Source organism: Phyllostomus discolor, chromosome 3 (assembly GCF_004126475.2).
Source record: "Phyllostomus discolor isolate MPI-MPIP mPhyDis1 chromosome 3, mPhyDis1.pri.v3, whole genome shotgun sequence".
NCBI lineage: Eukaryota > Metazoa > Chordata > Mammalia > Chiroptera > Phyllostomidae > Phyllostomus > Phyllostomus discolor.
The window spans coordinates 28,318,739-28,336,313 of NC_040905.2; the positions used below are offsets into that span (position 1 = coordinate 28,318,739).

At 43.9% G+C, this 17,575-nt stretch overlaps 1 protein-coding gene, 1 long non-coding RNA gene and 1 other non-coding gene across 4 annotated transcripts in view; 1 reads left to right on the plus strand and 2 right to left on the minus strand.

Moving 5' to 3' along the window:
* Positions 1-8,567: 8,567 nt before the first annotated feature.
* Positions 8,568-12,301, minus strand: LOC118499431. The gene is made up of 2 exons (XR_004901909.1): positions 12,002-12,301; positions 8,568-9,702 (listed from the first exon to the last, which is right to left on the minus strand). It is a non-coding gene; the product is annotated as an uncharacterized LOC118499431 (long non-coding RNA).
* LOC114514672 lies at positions 9,795-9,864 on the minus strand. Its single transcript, XR_003686098.1, has one exon. It is a non-coding gene; the product is annotated as a small nucleolar RNA SNORD123 (small nucleolar RNA).
* A 135-nt stretch (positions 12,302-12,436) lies between the features above and the next one.
* The window catches only part of SEMA5A (semaphorin 5A), a 439,222-nt gene continuing 434,083 nt past the window's right edge, over positions 12,437-17,575 (plus strand). For both annotated transcript variants that reach the window (XM_028515073.2, XM_036020275.1), the window contains exon 1: positions 12,437-12,918. The gene's annotated coding sequence lies outside the window, so the exon portion shown is untranslated. The remainder of the gene's footprint in view (positions 12,919-17,575) is intronic.

The following is a 17,575-nucleotide window of genomic DNA, read 5'->3' on the forward strand; positions in this document are numbered from 1 at the left end:
TATTAGACCACATTATGTAAAGGACTTGAGCATCTGCAGATGTTGGTATGGGGGCGGGGCGGAGATGCCCTGGAGCCAATCCCCTCAGATACAAGGGAAGATTGCACTTCATTAGGAAAACGAACAAAAGTTCTTAGCGGGGCAGGTCTTCATCTACACGGACAAAACTTCTGTTCCTGCTTGAGCCCCCTCTGCCTTGAACCTCTCTCTCCTGACAATGCTAAGACAGCCCCGGCTCTCCAAACACAAATTCTGTTGCCTCTTGTCCTTCCAAGGCCTTTGTTCCGGGGTTATCTTGTTTCTCTGCTGCATAGTCAATTTCTCTCTGTCCATGAAGGTATTTCAATCAATGTATAAACATGCTTCCAATGACCCACTTTGAAAAATAGCCCTCTGTGCTCACATCTCTCCAGCTGCTACCCGTTTTTTTGTTCCTCTTCTGGACAAAACTGCTCTAATGAGCTTCCTCTGTCTACCCTCGGCACTTCCTTACTTCCCATCAACCTTCTTCATTGAATTATGGCATTTTGTGAACATACAGAGAAGGACAGTAATCTAATGAACACCCACCAAACCAGCTTTATCTAATCTTGACATTTTTCAATATTTGCTTCATCTCTTAGTTTTTTTAAATGGAAAACAACAGAATCACAGATAAAGTTGTTTATCTTTTCACAATCTCTGCCCACCCCCAGCCCCAGATAAACAGCCTGAGCGTAGTGCTTATCATTTCTGTGCTATTTGACTACTGTGTGTATATTCATACACTATATAGACATGATTTTTTGGTTTAATACTTTATGTCAACTGGCAGTATACGGCATGTCCTCTGCAACTTTGCCAGCTGGGCTGTATGCAATGGACGTTTTTAACTTGACAAGAGTGGCCAAAACGCCTTTCCAAGGGATTGTACCAATTTACACCTCTAAAGCTCCCCTTGCCAAAATTTGATAACAGTTGGTATCACCAGACTTTTTTTATTATTGCCAATCTGATTGGTATGACATGGTGCCATATTGTTTTAATTAAGTTTCCATGATTATTAGGGAAGTTGTAGTCTCTTCTTATGTTTGTTGGCCACTGAGCTTCCTATTTCATTTGCACATTTTTCTATTTCTCCTTCTCCATTGGGTTGGTAGGAGTTTGACCATATATTCTGCCCATCAGCTTTTGCCAATCGTGTGCACTGAGAATTCTCCCAGGCTGTGGCTTGCCTCTAAGTTGTATTTCATCACATGGAAGGTCTAACCTTTAATGTTGTTTGCTGTATTGATTTTTTTTCTTTATGGCTGGTCTTTTGAAAACTGCTTCCCTATCCAGAGGTCATATAGACAGCTTTTTATATGTTTTCCTTAACGTTTTAATGTTCTCTACTTTAGCTTTAATCTACTTTGAGGTTATTTCTATGAATGGCTTGAGGGAAGTTTCTAATTCAGTATTTTTCCACCTGGATTGTCACTTGTCTTAAGCCCATTTATTGAGTCCCACCTCTCCCCAGGGAGCCCTTTGTCACATGTGAAAGACAGCATATGTATTAGTCTGTTTATAAGCCCTCTGTCGTGTTCTCGTAGTCAATCCCTGTGCTAGTATCTCGTTGTCTTAATTTCTATAGCTTTATGAACAACATTGATACCTTATGACTCCCACCTACCACGTTCATTTTCTACAGAAATTCTTTAACCACTCTCAGACCTGTGATCTTGCCTTGCTTATAAATTTTATGACCTACTTGAGTTCCATGCAGCCAGTTGAGATTTTGATTGCATCTGCATTGTATTTAACATAATACAATGTAATGTAATGTAATTCTTGTATTTAAGAATGAATTTGGGGAGCATGGATTTTCTGAATGAATATTTAATATTCAAGATATTATATACTGAAACATTCCATACAGAAATGTAAGATAGCATCAGTTTATCTAGGCTTTCTTTAGGATCTTTAAATGTAGTTTTATAAGTTTTCCACAAAGGTCCAACATATCTTTGCCAAAATTATTCTTAGGTAACATATTGATTTTTTTTATTGTTAATGTTATCTTTTCTCAATTATATTTTCTCATATTTGCTTCTGGTTTATGGGAACACAATTGATTTGTGTACTGAGAGTCTACCCAGCAGACTTACAGAACTTTTTCTTTCTTCTAATTATTTATCTGTAGATGTTCTTAAGTGCTTTTACTGGAAACAATTATGTTGTCTGCAATGTCCTTTTGTGGGGGTCGGGAATGAGTCTCCCCAGAATGTGGCCCCGCCCCTGGGCATGAAGATTATTTACAGCTGCAAACAATTAATGCCCTACAAACTCAGGAGGAGTCTTTACCTACCTAAAGGAATTCAGGTAGAAAACCTGCTTCAGGAAGGAACTTGAGCGCAGTCACTCCAGCACAGGTGAATGAAGTTGTGGGGCAGACAGGGAGGACCCAAGTTGAAATCTCTGACTCTAGAATCCCTTCCTTTCTCCTTCTTTCTGGGTGACCCTGCGTGAACTTGTTTACCATATGTTTGCTTTCTCATGGACCTGTATGTTGCCTCTTTTTAATCCAAAATGACGTATTTACCTCATTTTGCCTGGTGTCTTTGGAATTTTCATGCTTATGTGAATTCCTCCATATGCGCATATTAAAATTTGATTTTCTCCTGTTAATCTGCTGCATGCCACTTGAATTATTCAACCAGGCAGGAAGAACTGAAGGAAGAAAAGGGAAAGTTTTCTTGCCAGACACTTTTCAACCGGTTATTTCAGTGTTGAATATGTGCAGGCTTGTCTCCATCTTCCCCTCCAAGTGAACATCTATAATTTTTCACAATTAAATATAAAGTTTCATGTTGATTTTTTTGTAGATACTCTAATTCCCTTTTATTACCAGTCTAATAGCTAAGAGAGTTTTTTTAATGATCAATACATGTTAAATTTTATCAAAGCATATTATGTAGCCGATGAAGTGGTCATATGGTTTTTCTTTAGTCTGTTGACGAGATGATTAATTACATTAGTATGTTTTCTAGTCATAAAACATCATCCATGTATTTTTGAGAGTTTGGCCTATGACTTTTGTATTCATTAGAATAACTTTCATAAAATAGGGATTAATTGTGTCTTGAATATTTGATAGAATCTTCCTAGAAAACCAGATAGGATTGTTAAACTGTTTTACTTGTTACATATTCACTGATTCAGTTTCTTTAATGATTGTAAGTGTACTTAAATTCTAATTTCCTCTTTAGTTTTCTAAAGCTAAATTTTTCTAGTGAAATATATATATATCTCCAGAGGGTGGTGTATTTCATTAAACTTATTTTTTTAAATAGTTTTGCTATTGTTGATTCTTTCTTTGTAATGTTATGATCTTTAATCAATATGTGATATTAACAACGTTATTTCTCTTTGCTATTTTCTTTTTCTGACTTCTTGAGTTGGACTTTTAGCTTGTCAATTTCAGTCCTTCTTTCCTAATGGAAGTACTTTAGGCTTTCTCTGCAAATACTACTTTAGCTACGTCGTGTAAGTTTGTGTTGTATTTTCATATAAAATATGAATTTTTCTGATTTCCATTGTCTTCTATGTCCTATGTGTCATTAGAAATGCGGCTTACAATTGACAAATATGAAATATTTCCAATGTTTTATTTAAAATGATTAATTTGTTGGCCAAGATGGAGGCATAGGTAGATACACTTTGCCTCCTCGCACAACCAAAAGAAGGACAACAACAAATTAAAAAACAACAACAACAACAATCAGGACTGCCAGAAAATCAAACTGTGTGGAAGTCTGACAACCAAGGAGTTAAAGAAGAAACATTCATCTAGACCAATAGGAGCAGCGGAGACAGGCAGCTGTGGTGGAGAGGACTTGTCGCTAGGTATTGACTGAAGGACCAGGCTGGCGAGGTGGCGGCTAGTGGAGCCTGTGGCTACACATTTGTATGCGGATAAACTGGAAGGAACAACTGCAGAGCGAGACAGACCATGTAACTCGGGGTTCCAGTGCAGGGAAATAAAGCCTCAAAACCTCTCATTGAAAACACCTGTAGGGTTTGTGGTGGCAGGAAAAATATAGCCTTTAAAACCTATATTTCTGATATGGGTTTGAGAGACCCACTGGGTCCTAGAACATACACAAACCCACGTACCTGGGAATCAGCACCAGAAGGGCCCAGTTTGCTTGTGGATAGCAGGGGAAGTGTCTGGCTCTCAGCATTGTTCCCTCTCAGACCCCTCCCCCACATACAGCACCAAAGGCAGCAATGTGGGTTGACCTGCCCTGGCAAATACCTAAGGCTCTGCCACTTAAAGGGTAACAGGCATGCCAGGACAAAGACACATGGCCCAAGTGAAAGAACAGATCGAAGCTCCAAAATTAGATCTAAGCGATGAAGAGATAGCCAACCTATCAGATGCTGGTAATCCGAATGCTCACAGAAATCATTTAGTATGGTTGCAAAATAGAGGAAAAAAGCGAAGGCTATGAAAAGTGAAATGAAAAATATACAGGGAGCCAACAGTAAAGGGAAGGAAACTAGGACTCAGATCAATGATTTGGAGCAGAAGGAAGAAATAAACATTCAACCACAACAGAATGGAAAAACAAGAATTCAAAAAAATGAAGAGAGGCTTAGGAACCTTTGGGACAGCTTTAAATGTTCCAACATCTGAATCACAGGGGTGCCAGAAGGTGAAGAGGAAGAGCAAGAAATGGAAAACTTATTGGAAAAAAAATGAAGGAGAACTTCCCCAATCTGTCAAAGGAAATAGACTTCCAGGAAGTCCAGGGAGCTCAGAGAATCCCAAAGAAGTTGGACTCAAGGAAGCATGCACCAAGGCACATCATAATTATATCACCAAGTTTTTTTTTTTAATTTAGCGAGAGGAGTGTTTCTTTTTTTTAAGATTTTATTTATTTATTTATTTATTTATTTATTTATTTATTTATTTATTTTAGAGAGGGAGGGGAGGGAGATAGAGAGAGAGAGAGAGAAACATCAATGCGTGGTTGCTGGGGGTCATGGCCTGCAACCCAGACATGTGCCCTGACTGGGAATTGAACCTGCGACACTTTGGTTTGCAGCCCACACTCAATCCACTGAGCTACGCCAGCCAGGGCATATCACCCAAGATTAAAGATAAGGAGAGAATCTTAAAAGCAGCAAGAGAAAAGGAGTCAATTACCTACAAAGGAGTGCTCATAAGACTGTCAGCTGATTTCTCAAAAGAGACCTTGCAGGCAAGAAGGGGCTGGAAAGAAGTATTCCAAGTCATGAAAGGCAAGGACCTACATCCAAAATTACTCTATCCAGCAAAGCTTTCATTTAGAATGGAAAGGCAGATAAAGTGCTTCTCAGATAAGGTCAAGTTAAAGGAGTTTGCCATCACCAAGCCCTTATTATATGAAATGTTAAATGGATTTATCTCCTAAGAGAAAGATCAAAACTATGAATAATAAAATGACAGCAAAGTCACAATTATCAACAACTGAACCTAAAAGAAACAAAGACAAACTAAGGAAACAACTAGAACAAGAACAGAGTCATGGAAATGAAGATCACATGGAAGGTTAGAGGGGAAATTGGGGGAAAAGGTGCAGGAAATAAGAAGCATAAATGGAAAAAATAAATAAATAATAAAAAAAAGAAGCATAAATGGTAGGTACAAAACAGACAGGGGAAGGTTAAGAATAGTATAGGGAATGGAGAAGCCAAGGAACTTATATGTTCCTTGAACTAAAGGTGGGGGAATGCTGGTGGGAGGGGCATGCAGGGCAGAGGGGAATGGAACAATGGTAATAGCACAATGGCAGAGGGAGAAAAAATGGAACAATGGTAATAATAGCACAATGAACAAAATATACTTAAAAATGATTGATTTGTAATCTAAATGTATGATACTGAATATTAAGAATTCATTGAGACTTGCTTAATTTTTGTAAATCTTGATACTTGTTTTTCTCAGGATATCTAGATTCACATTTTTCCTCCTGTGGAATCAATCAGTCAGAGAAATGTGCTCCATCATTAACTGTGGACTTGCCAATTTTCCTTATAATTTTGTAGGTTTTTACTTTTTATATTTAGAAACCATTTTGTTAGATTTGTTCACATTTGCGTTTCCTAATAAATTGGATCTTTTTTAGATAGTGAATTTATCTGGAAAGGATTTTATCTTTAAAACCTGTATTTCTGACATGGGCAATTTTAAACTATCTTTACTTTGACTGGTATTTATTTGCCTGGTATATTTCCCCCCATTGTGTTATTGTGCTCTTGGATATAATTGGATTTTACATGTTTACTGAAACTCTACTAGTTCTTCTCTTCCTGCATGTTTTTCTTTCCATTTGTCTTTTTTTTTCAGCCTTTTACTGGATTGATCAAGTTATCTTTATTTCATCTTTCCCCCTCTCTACTGTTTTAGAAGATGGTACCTGTTGGTTCCTTATTTTGCTATTACATTACTTTCACACGTGTGCTTGAGTTATATTCTGACATATTCCCACTCTTCCCTGGAATCTCTCTACCTTCCCCATTTCCTTGTTAGTCCCTACTCATCCCTCAAATGCCAGCTCAACTGCCACCTCAGTGACGCCTGTCCTGACCTTCCAGACTAAACCAGACACCCCTACACTTGTCTATCCTAGCATTTATCAGGGCTTATGATTATACGTTTGTGGGAACAGTCCTTGATACCCACTGCTCCCCCAAAGACTGTAATTCCTGCAAGGGCAGTAATTGGCTCTGTGTTGCTCTATTCTATTCTTAATGCACAGCTCAGTGCCAGGGCACACACTGTGCAGCAACCTTGGCTGAAAGAGGAAAGCAGAGCTGGAGGGGGCGCTGCATGGGTGGCAGTGTAGAGAGATGAGGACGCAGGGATGCCAGACTGGAAGAGCCTTCATGTTCTCCTGCAGAACCCAGAACAGAAACAGTGATGGACAAAACACAAGGGAATGTTATTTCTTTCTCTTGTTCCGAAGCCTGGAGGTGGCAGTCCATGGCTGAGATAGGGGGACCAGAGGGTAACCAGGGATTCAGCGTCGTTTTTTCAGCTTTCCTATTCTTGGCTCATGGCTTATATCTTAAAGGTTACCTTACAGCCCTGGATGTTGACTGTATTTTCTACTATTGTAGTCAAGTTCCAGGCAGGAATTCAGAAGTGTTATCAGAATCCCCATGTTTTTCCTTGGGTCAGCCTGCCTTTGCACACTGGCTCAAAGAAATGCTTGAGCAGGACTTTGCATTATAGAAAGAAAAATAGTTTAACATTGAATTGGCCAATCTGGACAGGGAGAGTTAATGCTAAAAATCTGACACCCAGATGGCACTAGGTTACAGATTATACAATAGGGCAAAATCACAGGACACTGTTGGTTAAGGGCCTGGGGTCATGCTGGGGGCAGACTGACCAGAGGTGAGTGAGGGTAGTAAGTCATTTCTTCAGGTCTGGAGGGCAGCTTTGAAGTCTTTTCTGAAGTTCCTCTGTCCAAAGGTCATTTCACCTTTAGGCTTAGGAACTGAACCATAACTTAGGTCAAGGTGCTAGCTATCTTTAGCCTGCCAGAGGTCTGGACTGCATGACCATTAGGTCCAGGCCTTGGTCTTCTACTGCCTCGGGGGTTGCTGATGATCTGGGGGGAAAGGCTGGGTCTCTGAGGGGGCACATAAGTAGAGAGAGATCTGATTTCTATAGCTGGGATTTAAGACGAAATTTAATGAAAGCCATGAAGACCCTTGGTTTCAGTAGGGAAGGGCAGGAAAAGTCACACCCAGTTAGTTGTTGCCCCCTTACATGAAGCCTTTCTTGGGATCCCACTGCCTTACATCTTGTTGGTCACAACTAAGTGCCATGGAAGTTGCTTCTCTTTTTTACAAGCCAGGCAGATTGCAATTCAAAATCAGTTGTGTGTTATTGAGAACAAGTTGGGTGGTGGTGTTGGGGCATGAGCGCGGTGGCGCAGAGCTGAACACAGGAAGCGCAGGGAGACCGGGGCCGTCAGGGGAGGTGCTGGTGTTCTGGGTGAGCGAAGTTCATATTCTGAATGAAGGTGACAGTGATGGGAATGGAAGGGAGGCGACAGAAGGGTGACAGGACTCTTGACAACTCATCTTCCCACTTATTTGCCTCAGCAGACACTTGGCCCACTGGTCAATTTCACTTAGTAGATATTCTTTTCATTTCCCTCAAGGTCGTCATGAGTTCACCTCCCTGCTAAATGATGGAATAATCAGAGGCAGAGTGATCTGTATTTCTAAACCTATGTAGGATGGAGCTTATTTTTGAAAATTTATTTCCAAACATACTTATTTTCCCCAGATCTCTATTTTCAAAGACAGAGGATTATAGGGGACATTGGTTAATGAGTATCAAGCATATCTGTTTTAAAAGCCATTCTTTGCTTATGGACACTGAAAATATATACAAGGCTCCATGTCAGAACATAACACTCAGGAAGCCATATGGATGCTTTCTCTCTGTGCCACAAAGCATCTGCATTTCCCTCAGGTATTCCAAAAATCCTTTAAACCCAGCACTGTTCTTCTCCCCATACCATACTCATAAAAACACAACTTGAGGTGGTTTGAGCACAATTTTATTTTAAGGAAATTGGGTTGCTAGGAAAACATATCTAGAAATTTAACCGTAAAGACAAGGCAAAATACTTCTAGAGGTGGTTTTCAGCTGGGGGGTGAGTTCTGGTAAGCTCAACGGTAGGAAGCTCACCTGGGTTGGGTGAGGCCAGGTGGCTGTGTGTCAGCCTCCATGGAACACCCAGCGGGGACAAACAGGCTCCTGACAGGCAGGGGAAGCTGGAAGCAGGCCCCGGGTGGGTGTGGGTGGCCCTCAGCTTCAGAGGAGGGAGAGTGATGCAGCGGCCAGTGGGCAGCCTGGCAGAGGGCTGACGCGCAGGTGCCTTCGTGGTTGCGCTGGTCCCTCAGTTTAAGGGCCGGGGCCCCCTTCACTCCATGCCCATTTATGCTCACTCTCAGGTGTGCCACGATTTTCTTTCTATTCTGTTTTAGTTTCTGGCTGGTGTTTTTGAGTACAACTGGCCTGCTTACCTCTGCCATGGGAGAAGGCTGCTTCACTAAAGGGTGGGTGAGCATTGCTAGGGGTAAAAGAATTTTTACCCTGGTGAAGCTCAAGGGCCTCGAGTATGGGCTCCCTGAGTTCTCCCCACTTAGTGGTTCTGCTGTCAAGTCTCTGGGGAGCACCACAGCCTTATCTGTAGCCATATCATGGGTCTCTGAAGTACTTAAAATAGTGTATGAACAAACAATAGCACTAGGCAATCTTAGTGAGGCATACAACTGCATGTTGTTTTTATCAATGTTTGGCCATTTCAAGAAAAAAAAAAAACTAATGGAGCTGATCAGAGGATCCCGCAGTTTTTTCAACTCTAAAATGCCACGGATGGAAAAGAAGGAAAACAGGAGTAAGATGGGAACACCTGTGGATGACGAGTGTCATGTGCCTCTTGGCTCATCTGCAGGGACATCTAGTTACCGTGTAAGTGTCCATAGGCCACGACTTCTGGACTGAGGTTTCTAGTGATACTAATACAATCACATGCCTTGTCAAGGTCACAGACAGAGGTGCCCCTTGGAGGTCACTCCTGACCACAGCAGCGTCTGTATCTCCACCAGGCGACCTTCTCATCAGCCCCCTCCCTGCTGCTCCCCTCTTAAGATGGCGGTTTATCAACGTAGCTGAAATTCAAGCACAAGGGAGAGAAATCAAGATAAAACCCATTAGTTATTTCAGAGACATAAGACATCCCTTATATCGCTGCAGAACTTGAGGTGAATCAGGAAATGGATGGCGTTTTTCAGGTCACATGAATCAGCGCCCCAAAATTCATCATTTTCACCGAGTGCTTGAGTGGCTTGCTCATTCTTTTACATCGTGTGCATGGCTGACATGAAACAGTTTAGGGAAAGCTATACTTTTATTTGTACAAGAGAACTAAACAGCTTCATTTTAAAATGATCACCTCTAGTTCTACAATGTAAAAGCTTAATGTAGGAAGTTCTTCAGTGAGCAAAACTTAAAAAAAAAATCCCAACAAACCCAGAAATTTTCATTTGGAACAAGGGAACACTTGTGGATTCTTTAAAATGTTTTTATTGTACAGACTTCTATACTGGGCCCTGGGTATTTCCCGTACTTGCATTACTTCCTCTCTGTCTCAGTGCTTACTAAGGACACGCCTGCCAGTTAGCTTCGTTTAAGCTAGCTCAGTGAAGTTCAGGAACTTTTCCCTAGGTCACAAGGTGAAATCACAGCCTCAGCTTAGGGCCATTTCACTTTAAGGATGCACTCTAAATTATTATTTAAATGGAGGTTTCTCCTCCGTTCTCATTATTAATTTGTTTGCCATTCATTATCACTAAACGTACATATTTTAATAATGCTTCAGTGTAGCCTGTAAACTGCCTGGGAAATTGACCTCCCTCCCCCACATACACATAAAGTTACACAATTTATTGAGTTAAACGTTATCTTATCAGCCCTCCTGGGTTATAGTGTAGAAAACTAAGTTCTTTTCACTGCGTAGCTCTCTGTACATACGCCAAGATTTTTTTTTTCAAGTGTACATGCCCTTAACTGTAATGTTCAAGGCAAAGACAGGACTAACTCCACATTTTTATCCTAATTTCTGTCTCCCTTTGCCTTGGTCACTGGAGACTCCAAAGGTACCCACCCACCCAAGGGCTGCAAGGTCAAGAGTAAGGTAATGTCCTCCCTCCCGTTCCCTCCCCCCCCCCCCCCAAGGGCAGACCAGCCAGGCCAGACCTCGGCCACCTCCTCCTCCCAGGGCATTCCTAGGCCTGGGTGCCACGTAGGCAAGAGAGCTGGAATGCCAGGAATGGAGCTAGTGCCCTTCATGCCAAGCACAGAACTGTTAAGCTGTTCCGTAAGATCCCAGGAGCCAGGCAGCTGTCCGGCACCAGCCCCAGCCCCCCACCACAACCCAGGTTACAATGCTTCTTCAAGAGGAGCCCAGCTACTGACGTTTCCTCCGGAGGTCTTAAAGGAAATCCGAGTGAGGCCTGGAGTTCCCAGGCTACTCATCGCTGGTGTGAAAGAGACTTCAAGAGTTTGGGCTGGGCTTCCTTCAAAATCGCTTTTTTTTTTTTTTTTTTTTAATTAAAAAAGCATTTCTCCAAAGGAAACACAAGTCAATGTCAATTTGTATTTCTATAGCTCTTCTCTTGGATGTGATCGGCTGGGACACCTTCCAGCCAGTGGTTCCTTGCACAGATGAGCTCAACGGCAGTTATGGGACACTGGCCCATTCCCAGTATGCGGTATCTCAACAACCTGTCCCTGCCTCGAGCTACATGTAAACGTGTGCCATAGGGACACACTATGTCACTAAGCTGAGAGGGGAAAGCAGTGGGGCTTTCTTGCGTTTCCTTTTGCAAGGGGAACTTCAAAGCCACCCTCTGAAGTCCAGACAGAGAAAAAAGGGCCCAGAGATACTGTTCCCACCCCTAGGCAGAGGGAAAGGGTCACGTGCCGCTCTTTGGAGTTCCAAGCAGAGGCTTTGCAACAAAATATCAAATTCTAGGAGTCTTGAAAAGTGCTTCAATTTCCAATTACGGATCTTTTCACCTGAGCACTTGTTTGACAGAACCGAGATTCTGCAAAAGTGCAACAAGTAAGATTTAGCCCCAGAATTAGACGAGCTGACCTTGTCCATCTAGAAGCTCCTCTTTTAATGCTCAGCGTAGTACTCGTGAACCCCCTGACCTGCCTCCCCGGTTCGTCTGATTTGCTCCTGTCTCTGAACTTCGCAGAAATGGACCCGAACTAGGCTGGAGGCTCACCCCCAAATCGCTCCTCCAAGAACTCGCAGAGACTCTAAGGAGTTTCCAGCTCAGCCCCCGCAAGAGCATGTCTTACAAAAAAGAAAAAGTCACAAACTCAGGAGTCCGGGAGGACCCGGCCATCTCTGCCCACCCCCACCACGCGGCCGCAATTCTCCGGGGGACACGCACATACCTGGAGTAGAGGCCGGCAGAGCGGACGCGCCACGTCTAGATCTCCGCGCGCACCGCCTCCGGCCCTTTATACCGCGCTCGCCACCCCCCTCCCCCTCAATGTAGCCACGTCCGAGCGGCGGGACTTGGGCGAGGAGCCACTAAAGGTCCGCGCGACTGGCCACGGGGAGGGAGCCCCCGAAAGTCCAGGCTCTGGCGCACTCCCACCAGGGAGGCAGTAGTGGGGTTTTGGGGGTGCAGAGGTGCCCTAAGCTCAGAGGGGTCCGGCCTGGGGAAGGGGCGGTGTAGGGGGTGGGGCCAGGGAGGTCAGGCGCGGGGTGGAGTGCTCGGGTTTCACTCTAGCTGGGAGGGGGAAGAGGAGGCGCGGCAGCCGGGGCGGGGTGGGGGCGGGGCAGGGGCGGGGCGAGCCAGCCCCGCGCTTCTTGCTTGCATCCAGCGCAGCTCTACTCGCTGGGAAGGCGGCGCCGGCGGCGGCTGCTGTAGCTGCGCCCTCTCCCTTGTGCTGCTCTCCCGCAGCGGGTGGGCTCCGCGACCCCCGACCGGCTGCGGCCCCTGCCGGGCGGCGGCCCCCAGACTTCACCTCCCCTCTAAGGGGACATCCCGGTCCTTGTGGCCCATCCCGGGGGCTTCCCTGCGGAGCTCGTTCGGGCACCCAACTTTGCCTCGTTGCCTGTCGCCCCCACTGTGAAAGAACCTGCTTCACCCCCAGGCCAGCTGCGCTCTAGGGAACGGTGAACCTGCCGCTTAAGTGGCGCCGCCAGCCCGGAGGGTAGCAAGTCGGGTGCTGCTCTAGGAAAGTGGCGGGGGCGGTGGTGGCTGCTGCCTCGACTTCCCTCGTCGGTCACTGAAGAGGACGCTCAGATCTCTCCGGGGTTCCAGGCGCTGGATGACTGGTACGAGGAGCGCGCATCGCACCTGGTGAGCGACACCCCCCTATCCCTGCGTGGCCGTGGCCGCAACCCCCGCTGTACCGCACTGCTGGCCCGGACCCGGGGGCGGCAGTGATCGGAGGGTGGGTCATGTGGATGTTGGGCAAGGTCTATCATCAGGCTTGAGTGGGGAACCGCGGGTGGTGGGGCGTATAGGATTAGGAGGACTACCCTTAGTGGGGAGGTTCTCACTGTTGAGCTAGTGCACCAGCTGGAAGTTTGTGTCCCTGTCTTTGCTGAGGCTCGAGGGTGCAGAGGTAAGAAGCGGAAGCGACCCCATGGGCGACCACTCGGGGGGCCAGATGGGACCCCTACCCAACACCCCGGGAAGGTTCGCAGTGGAGGTCTGTGCCTGTGTCCCGCGCGCGCCCAGGCATGCATCGAAGGGAGCGAAGGGCAGGGGTCCCGCTGTCCCGCTATCTGTGGTCCCATAGCCTTGCCTAGCAGCCCGGCTGGGTCAGCTTTTTTTTCTGTTCCAGTTACAGCGGTTTTGCGGCGCGTGTGAGAAACTGGGAGGAAGTGGGACTTGGCTCAACTCCGCCAAGCCCTCTGGTTAACAGGGAAAATTGAGGCCGGGGACCACTCAGAATGCCGCTGCCAGGATGCAGAGACCTGGGGAACCGCCTGCCCGGTGGTCTGCAGGCGGGCGAGTCCCTTTCTGCGGGCATTTTTGCGCCCTCCGCGGATTTTGCATCCTCTGCCTCAGGGTTTCGGGGACGGAGTCTGATGTGGGCGCTGGAGGGAACTGGTCCTCCCAAGATGTCCCGGGAAAACACCGCAGAGGAGTGATATTCGTGGTATCGCTTCCCTCGGCGCCTCTTGCAGGTCCTAACAGAGTCAGATCCTGATTCCCCGGGCTTTGGCGGGAAGCGCGTTCACCTCCTTGCCCTTTCCTTGCTTTGTACCTGGATGCGGCTGCTCCGAGTTGGGATTTAACTTTCCTGCGCCTGTGGCGTCCCGGGGATCCCCGGAAGGGGGCGCTGAGAGCGAGCGCTGGAGGAGCGAGAGAGGATGCTGAGAGCAGCGATTAGGTCCTGGGTGAGTGGGTGGAGGTCCCAGTCAGCAAATGGCAGGACCAGGCAAATCTTGCAATAATTTCATAGGGGTGGAGGGTGCGGCAGCTGATCTGTGGGCCAGAGGGAGCTGTCAACGTTGCTAGAAGAAGGGACAGGAAAGGTGGTTGCCAAACACAAGTCCTTTAAATAGAAAGATTCTTTCCAGAGACAAACACATACTACTTGCAAACTCTTCCTGTCTGTGTATCTGTCTTCCTCCCTGTGACGATTGTGCCTACTCAGAAAAAAAATCGAAATTGAGTGAAGGTAATGTGATTTATGTTTAATACTGACATAAAGTTCTGCTTCTCAGGAGATCGTTAGTTAAAATGCCAGTAGTTACAGATGATTGTTGCAGCTTGTTTTTAAGGAAAACAATCGTATATCACCGTTAGCGTCTGCAGAAGAGCTCTGTCATCATGGCCAAGTTTGGGAACAGCAGATACGTTATTATAGTTAGCCTCTCCTAAGGAGGCACAGAAAGACAAAAACAGACTTTACTAGGTAAGATTTTTAACGCCTAATTAGCACTGCTAAATTAATTGCTAACTAATTCCAGTTTCATTATTGAACGGAGGGTAATGTTTATCATGCACTGTTTTGAATGACCAGTTCACAATGTCAGTTCAAGCAGATAATAGCTTAAGTTGTAGATCACTTAAATAACTTTTCTGGTTGCTGATTTTGTTTACCCCAGAGGAAACATGGATTTTTTTTTTTACCGGCAAAGATTTTTATCCATGGTTGTTTTTAATGGAAAACAGTCCATAATAACTGTTTGGGTCACTTGAAACACAGATTTCATTTTGCTTGAGTTTGTCTCGTAAAAACTTTGCCACAAAGTAACAGCTCCTCCTGGGAGTTGCACCACACCCGTGGATGGAAGGGCGGGGGGTAATGACCTAGTACCTGCTTTTGCATGTGGTTAGCCTGTATGCACTTTTCTTAACAGGGTGAGGATGGATGATGCTGATCATTTTATGCCTTTTGCGAATTGTACTAACTTATTTGATGGTTTTAATGGCAAACAGCTGCGACATCCCTGCTGAGAGCAAAGGCTTTGGTCTCCTGGGTGGTCAAGCTTGTCTCTATCCAAAAGACGTTTTTTGAGATGTTCAGAATTTGCTCATAATAAGCCTGTGTTCTTCACTGCCCTTTTCCTTTAACATTATTTGTTTGCCATCTCTGGATAGAATGAAACATAGGAACATATAGTGTGGTGCCTATGGGACCCTAATGAATATATGCATATTCGCGTGGATTTTGCCTTAAGTTTTAGAGAGTTCTTGGTCCTTCTGAAGTCCCATCCAGAGCTTTGCAGTAAGAAATCTTGCTTCACAGTCACTTTAGGCTCTTGATTGGGGACAAATGTTCAAATCACAAAACTTTTCTCTCTGTTGCATGCTAACTGCTCAAAATAACAGATGCCAGCTCCTTGAGACTGTGTCAGATGTTCTTGATATTAGAGAGAGCTGCTGAACTGAACCATCGAACAGTTTTTCATTAACTTGGTGATTATTTTTAATGATGCCAATTTCGGGGGGAATTGTAAATCATTGAAATTAAGGCTTTGCTTCTGATATACGTAAATGTCCAGCCAAAGGTGTAATGGCATTCCATCACATAAACAAGTAACCATGAATTCTAGAGTTAACTAAGATTGGGAACTAATTCTTAAGAAGAGGTTTGGATTACAAATCACATGGTTTGCAGGATAGAACAAATCAGTTAGTTTGTAATATGTCCCAGTTAAGGAATCTAATTCTGTAGGAGCATGTGCACAGTGTAGGAGAAAAGTGGTCCCATATCCTGTGGTAACTTCTTTGTAATTCTTGATTCTACAGTTATACCAAATTTGTGTTAACAATGCTTCTGACATTGTTGCTTCAGTTACTTAGACAAGTGCTTAGGGTACAATTATAAACCAAGGGACACACTTTTATGTTTAGGGTTAAGTAATTCTCAAATGTAAATTACAGTGTTTAACAAACTGAGCTATACCTGTGTGCAAAGTGCGTGAGACCTTGTACATTTCTGCGTACCTGTATCTTTGTGCACATTTAGACAGAGAAAACGAACCTTTTTCTTGACTCCTAAGATGACTATGTATATATGTTTTAAGTTGTTTATGTTATCTTTATGTACTCTTGTTGATAATACAGACATTTTCACATATGTTCCCAGCAACCTTTTAACAATATTAAATATTGAGATGAAGAAGTTTTGTTGAAAATCACTGGTCTTTATCACTCTGCCTGCTGCCTTGCATAAATGATCTGCCACAAATAGGGAGAAATCTGCCGTCTCTTATTCCTGCACAAGTTGGTTGCATCCTAAAGATAAATTCAACAGGTGAGGAACAGCTCATTGGCAAGTAGGTTGAAGAAGAAGCTTTTGGAATGCTTGATAAATATGTCACTTATTTCTTTGACATATTTGTCAGGTCCTGGTCATCTGATATATAAAATCAATTTCTAACAGCAAGAAAAGGAGAAAAATGTTACAGCACGTTAGAATATACATAGATAAACTTTTCACTTTCAGTGAGCCTGCCCCAAACTTGTTTTGGTTCAGAATTTAAGCCAAACAGAACAGAGCAAATGAAAACGTGATCCAGGAGAAGGTAGTGTTATATACGTGATCTGTTATACTGCACTGGTACTGACAGCATTACTCTTGGTCATCTGAAGGCTCTGGAGCTAAGGCAACCTGGCTCTGAATGTCACAGAACATTTTGAAGCCAGGCAACTTCAAAGAGAAGTTATATTTCACCCGGGGCATGACATTTAAAGCAGGATTAACCCAACGGTGGGCTCAAGAGAACAGAACATTTTCTCAACAGAGTTACTGTTGTCTTTTTTTAAAATCCTTTCCTTTTGTCCAAGACTAATGGTTATTTGATGAGAGCAAAGATGAGCACACTTTACTTCCCTTTTCTAAGTTTTAAAATATACCGGCAAAGTACTGTTGCATTTGGAAAAAAATAATTTCATTCTTCATTCTTTTTCACCTCATATACTAAAACTGGTTTACTGAATAATATCCAAAAACACTATCTTTCAAATGAATACTTTTTTTTTAAGCCAGTGAATTTCTTTTATTTCTGGAAGGCCATGAACCCATTAATCTTTTATCTTCTCATCTTTCATTCATTATCTGTCATTGTATCTCTGTGGAATTGGCTAGCCTAGAATTCATGCAGAATGATGAGGAGGTATACACTGGAACAATTTTATTTTATGCTGCATTTTTATGTACATTTGAGAGTAGATCACATTACTGTTACAGGTAATTCAATTACAGATATGTATGATCAGTAACCAGGAGAGTGATGCTATCACTGTGCTGTGGAAATACTGTATTTGCTGGGATGTGAAATTAAGTAAGTTCTAGGCAAGTGGCAATCAGGATTGAGCAAGGACAAATTGTTCACAGGAAATAGAGCCTCTTTTCAATCACTTCAAATCCACGTAACAGTTGGCAATGGTACATGAGGCGCCTGTGCAGAGAAAAGCAGTGCCCAGGAGAAGTCAGAAGAACATTTCTGCTGAGCAGTTTCCTGTGAGCTGTCTGGAACATCCAAGATGGCTA